Source organism: Bufo gargarizans, chromosome 6, assembly GCF_014858855.1.
Source record: "Bufo gargarizans isolate SCDJY-AF-19 chromosome 6, ASM1485885v1, whole genome shotgun sequence".
Lineage (NCBI taxonomy): Eukaryota > Metazoa > Chordata > Amphibia > Anura > Bufonidae > Bufo > Bufo gargarizans.
In genome coordinates, this window is record NC_058085.1 from 266,687,345 (window position 1) to 266,693,654 (window position 6,310).

The window sequence follows — 6,310 nt, forward strand, 5'->3', positions numbered from 1 at the left end:
GAGTTCTGAAAATAGCTAAGCAAGTGTGCAGCTGTGGTGACACAGTGCAACAGAAATCTAAAATACTGTAATCTGACCAGGCAATGTTTTTCCACTGCTCAATGACATGTTTTACATTCTTGCCCACTGGAGTCATGTATTTTTCTTCCCCTTAGAGCTCATGCACACAAACGTATTTTCTTTCCGCTTCCATTCCGGGTTTTTTGCGGACCGTATGCGGAACCATTCACTTCAATTGGTCCGCAAAAGCAACGGAAGGTACTCCGTGTGCATTCGGTTTCCGTATTTCCATTCCACAAAAAAGTAGTGCATGTCCTATTATTGTCTGCAAATCACGGTCCGAAGCCCCATTCAAGTCAATGGGTCCGCAAAAAATACGGAACGCACCCGTAACACATCCTTATGTCATCTGTATTTTGTGGATCCATACTGTAGAAATGCTATGCCCAGCCCATATTGCTCATGTGTTTGGTGATTAATAAGTTACTGTTTCCACTTCCGATCCACAAAAAAATAAAACGAATCGCATATGGATATGTCTTGTGGAATAATGGAACGGAAGAGGACTTAAATCAGAGGGAAAAAAACTCATACAAAACAACGGATCAGTGAAAACGGACCGCAAAACAACAACGTTCGTGTGCGTGAGCCCTTAGACAGGAATGGCGCTCAAACTGGTTGTCTGCTATTATAGCCCATCCGTTCCAGGGAATGGCGAGTTGGGGTTTTGCACATGTTGAAGCTCCCACATTGCGTATATAGCTGCTATTTTCTTGACTGTGCCCCTCCTGTTTGTCTGAATTATTCTTGACTAGTGTTGAGCATGAATATTCGAATAGCGAATTCTTATTGCGAATATCGCTACTTTGAGAGCTCGCGAATATTTAGACTATAGTGCTATATATTCACTATATCGAATATTCTGCATTTTTTTCCATCTGAACACGATTCCTCTCTGCTTCTTGCTTGTGGGCCAATGAGAAGGAAGCAATGTCAAGTTGACAACAATACTTCGTGCACCAATCAGTAATCTGTAGAGAGACCCGCTAAAATGTGAAGTTGCTCGTAGTGCGAAAAAATATTGTAATCACTGCCGATTAACGCAATCGCGAATATATTGGAGCACTTGACTCTATCTGCATATAAAACTATTGTAATGTTCTTCCGTGCCAACCATTTCTCCAGTCTCAGGAAACTTATACCAGCTTGAAAAATTTAGCCAAAGTGACCCACGCCGGTATTTCACGTTATGCAATTTTTACATTGCCGATTTTTCGCATTCAATAAAATAATCTCGAATTCGCAAATATATGACGAATATTCTACAAAATATTTGTGAAATATCGTGAATTCGAATATAGCCCCTGCTGCTTATCACTATTCCAACCCTTTCATCATCAAGTTGTTTGTATCCACAGGATCCTCCATCACCCCATTCTTGGTATACTCTCAACAGCGCTGCAACCTTACCGTGTTGCACTTGTGGCCCAGGTAGTCTACCACCGGTAAACATGCCTAGTTCATAGCTGCTCACACTGCTTGATTTTCCCACTCTAATGTGGATTCACACTGAAAATGATCCACAGAAATGTGTCCTCCATGTGAGGGTCATACAGTCCTAATCAAAAGTTTAAGACCACTTGAAAAATGGCAATAAATCATATTTTACATTGTTGGATCTTAACAAGGTTCCAAGTAGAGCTTCAACATGCAACAAGAAGAAATGAGAGTGAGATAAAACATTTTTTTGAGCATTCAATTAATTGAAAATAACGATTCAGGCTATTTTCACATTAGCGTTCAGGGCTCCGCTTGTGAGTTCCGTTTGAAGGCTCTCACAAGCGGCCCGAACGCATCCGTACTGCCCTAATGCATTCTGAGTGGATGCGGATCCCCTCAGAATGCATCAGTCTGGCAGCGTTTGGGCTCCGCTCAGCAGGCGGACACCTGAACGCAGCTTGCAGCGTTCGGGTGGCCGCCTGGCCGTGCGGATCCGTCCAGACTTACAATGTAAGTCAATGGGGATGGATCCGTTTGAAGATGACACACTGTGGCTCAATTTTCAAATGGATCCACCCCCATTGAATTTCAATGTAAAGTCTGGACGGATCCGTCTGAGCAACTTTCACACTTAGAATTTTTTTTTACAATATAATGCAGACGGATCCGTTCTGAACGGATCCCATCGTCTGCATTATATGAGCGGATCCGTCTGAGACGGATCCGCTCTGAACGCAAGTGTGAAAGTAGCCTAAACTGAAACAGGCTGTTTTTCAGCTGATCCAAATTTAAGGACCACATGCCTTTAAAGGATAACTGTCACACTTAGACCCTAATTTCAATTTTCATTTCTGTAGTTACTAATAAGATGATATTCCAGAATCAGTTACGATTAGACTGACTTACCCCATATTTAATAAGATTCAGCTCTTAGCAACCAGTCTGCATAAAACTGCAATTTCACTATTCAGTTAAGATGGCCGCCACTGCCCTCATCCTGAGGCTAATCCGGCCTGCCCTCACTAGCCAGTAACAATAGCCCCCCAAAAATGTCAGTAACCAGAGCCCTCCCCCCTTAAGGGTTAATCTCCTGCAGCACAAAGGGGTCCTCTTACCACATGTTGCTTTCATTTATACACTGAGCAGATGGCAGATCTCCCTTCCCTGGTCTGCGCTGCTTCAACTCTGCATTCTCCAGCTCTGCTGAGTGAGGGAGCGTCTGCCAAGCGCAGGGACAGGGAGAAGTGCACACAGCCCAGGCACTGTTATCAGCTGCTGGGGAGGAGCTGGCTGTCTGTAATCTGACCTTGCACGCAGCCTGCTTCTGCGTCCTCCGTCCTTCAACACATAGACGGACCCTGCATAGCAACCTGATTTTAAGCACAGGTAAAAGCAGGCAGTACAGGGAACAAAACTGTGGAATTAAGGGGTAATTGAGTACCTCCCTCTATATACATTATATACCCTCCTCAAGTCCTCCCTCTATATACACTATATACCCTCCTCCAGTCCCCCCTCTATATACATTATATACCCTCCTCAAGTTCTCCCTCTATATACACTATATACCCTCCTCCAGTCCTCCCTCTATATACACTATATACCCTCCTCCAGTCCTCTCTCTATATACACTATATACCCTCCTCTATATACATTGTATACCCTCCTCCAATCCTTCATATATATACATCATATACCCTCCTCCAGTCCTCCCTCTATATACATTATATACCCTCCTCCAGTCCTCCCTCTATATACATTGTATACCCTCCTCCAGTCCTCCCTCTATATACATTGTATACCCTCCTCCAGTCCTCCCTCTATATGCACTATATACCCTCCTCCAGTCCTCCCTCTATATACATTATATACCCTCCTCCAGTCCTCCCTCTATATACATTGTATACCCTCCTCCAGTCCTCCCTCTATATACATTGTATACCCTCCTCCAGTCCTCCCTCTATATACATTATATACCCTCCTCCAGTCCTCCCTCTATATACATTATATACCCTCCTCCAGTCCTCCCTCTATATACATTATATACCCTCCTCCAGTCCTCCCTCTATATACATTGTATACCCTCCTCCAGTCCTCCCTCTATATACATGATATACCCTCCTCCAGTCCTCCCTCTATATACATTGTATACCCTCCTCCAGTCCTCCCTCTATATACATTGTATACCCTCCTCCAGTCCTCCCTGTATATACATTAGATACCCTCCTCCAGTCCTCCCTCTATATACATTGTATACCCTCCTCCAGTCCTCCCTCTATATACATTGTATACCCTCCTCCAGTCCTCCCTGTATATACATTGTATACCCTCCTCCAGTCCTCCCTCTATATACATTGTATACCCTCCTCCAGTCCTCCCTCTATATACATTGTATACCCTCCTCCAGTCCTCCCTCTATATACATTAGATACCCTCCTCCAGTCCTCCCTCTATATACACTATATACCCTCCTCCAGTCCTCCCTCTATATACATTTTATACCCTCCTCCCGTCCTCCCTCTATATACACTATATACCCTCCTCTATATACATTGTATACCCTCCTCCAATCCTTCATATATATACATCATATACCCTCCTCCAGTTCTCCCTCTATATACATTATATACCCTCCTCCAGTCCTCCCTCTATATACACTATATACAGTCCTCCCTCTATATACATTATATACCCTCCTCCAGTCCTCCCTCTATATACATTATATACAGTCCTCCCTCTATATACATTATATACCCTCCTCTATATACATTATATACCCTCCTCCAGTCCTCCCTCTATATACATTATATACCCTCCTCCGGTCCTCCCTCTATATACATTATATACAGTCCTCCCTCTATATACATTATATACCCTCCTCCAGTCCTCCCTCTATATACATTATATACCCTCCTCCAGTCCTCCCTCTATATACATTATATACCCTCCTCTATATACATTATATACCCTCCTCCAGTCCTCCCTCTATATACACTATATACCCTCCTCTATATACACTATATATCCTCCTCCAGTCCTCCATCTTTATACACTATATACCCTCCTCCAGTCCTCCCTCTATATACATTATATACAGTCCTCCCTCTATATACATTATATACAGTCCTCCCTCTATATACATTATATACCCTCCTCCAGTCCTCTATCTATATACCCTCCTCCAGTCCTCCCTCTATATACACTATATACCCTCCTCCAGTCCTCCCTCTATATACATTATATACCCTCCTCTATATACATTATATACCCTCCCCCAGTCCTCCCTCTATATACATTATATACCCTCCTCCAGTCCTCCCTCTATATACATTATATACCCTCCTCCAGTCCTCCCTATAATGAATATGTGCACACTTTTATATACAGTGCAACCCCTACAGAAAAATATAAAAGTTATTTAATAAAGATTATAAACAATCAATATATGTCCATAAAGCCCTGTTTAGATTCAGTTTTGTGCCAAAATATAATTTCTGGATTATTAGCTGTAAAGTTAAAACAATGTTTCCTAGAAACATGTCTGCATTACATATAAAATAGTTCCAAACTAATATATAAAATAAGTAGAAATGGCTTTCTAGTTACAGCTGCTCGGGATCTCAATGGGTTAATTTTACGTCTCTTTAGGGCTAAATAGCGTGGGTGTGGATGAGGTACAGAGTAGGCTGCTGCTGGACTGCAGAGGAGGACAGGATCACTCTCCATAGCAGAGTCTACGTCTTGCCGGGTGCATGTGTTTATCAGGGGGATCAGCGTTCAGCTAACAGTTCCGATCTGTAGCCAGACTGCAGATGACTTCCAGCGCCAGTAGAGGGCAGGGATGAGACACTCAACCTTGTAAGTGGAAACTGTACAGCAACTTCCCTGGTGGTCTAGTGGTTAGGATTCGGCGCTCTCACCGCCGCGGCCCGGGTTCGATTCCCGGTCAGGGAAAAAGCCTTTTTTATACTTTCACATATAAACTTTGCCTAATTCTAGAAGACATGCAGCCTTTATTGTAAGTTTACCTTGTAACAGAATCGAAGTTACAAAAGTACAGTGACTATAAATGCTCCCTGAAAATTAAAAACGGAATAAATGAATGTCAGTAAACCTGAAATACACAATGCTGATAAACAATTGTCAATTTATTTGCTGTCTTGGTTTTTCTGAAAAGAGTTTATTTTTCACACGATAATACTTTATATTTGCAAGCCAAATTTTAATTATCATATAGCTTCTTATTTTAACCACTTCCAAACCAGGCCTTTCACCCCTTCCCCCAGTCCAGGTGCATTTTTTTTTTGTTTGTTTTTCAGCCATAACCTTTTTTTCTGTTTGGTTATGCAAATGACTTTTGCATCTTTTTTTCACTCATACATGGCCCTTTATTTATGTCATTTCCATGTTAGTATTTTTTTTTATTTATTTTTTTAAAAGGGGGAGTATGATTTTCACTTAAAAAAAAAAATTGTTCTTAATAACACAACATGGAACATTTTTTATTTTTTTTTATCACATCCTCTTTCCTCAGTTGTTTTGATATATGGGTTATGGTTCCTGGAGGTATGGCTACAAGCTGTGGTTCAGCAAGAGTTTGCAGTAACTTTTTTATCTTTTTATTTATTTTATGTTTATTTTTTTATTTTTTTACTTTTTTTTGCCTCATACAGTCATATAAGACATTTGGAGGACATTTAGCAGGTTTTCTCCCAAAAAATTTTACGGTGCAGAGGCACGGACAGAAAACCCACGGAAGTACTCTGTAGTGCTTCTGATCCGCACCGCATCTCCCGGATTGCGGACCCAT

At 41.8% G+C, this 6,310-nt stretch overlaps 1 non-coding gene across 1 annotated transcript; it reads left to right on the top strand.

The window, feature by feature from the left end:
- The first annotated feature begins 5,382 nt into the window (after window positions 1–5,382).
- On the top strand, window positions 5,383–5,454 carry TRNAE-CUC. Its single transcript has one exon. It is a non-coding gene; the product is annotated as a tRNA-Glu (tRNA).
- The last annotated feature ends 856 nt before the right edge of the window (window positions 5,455–6,310 follow it).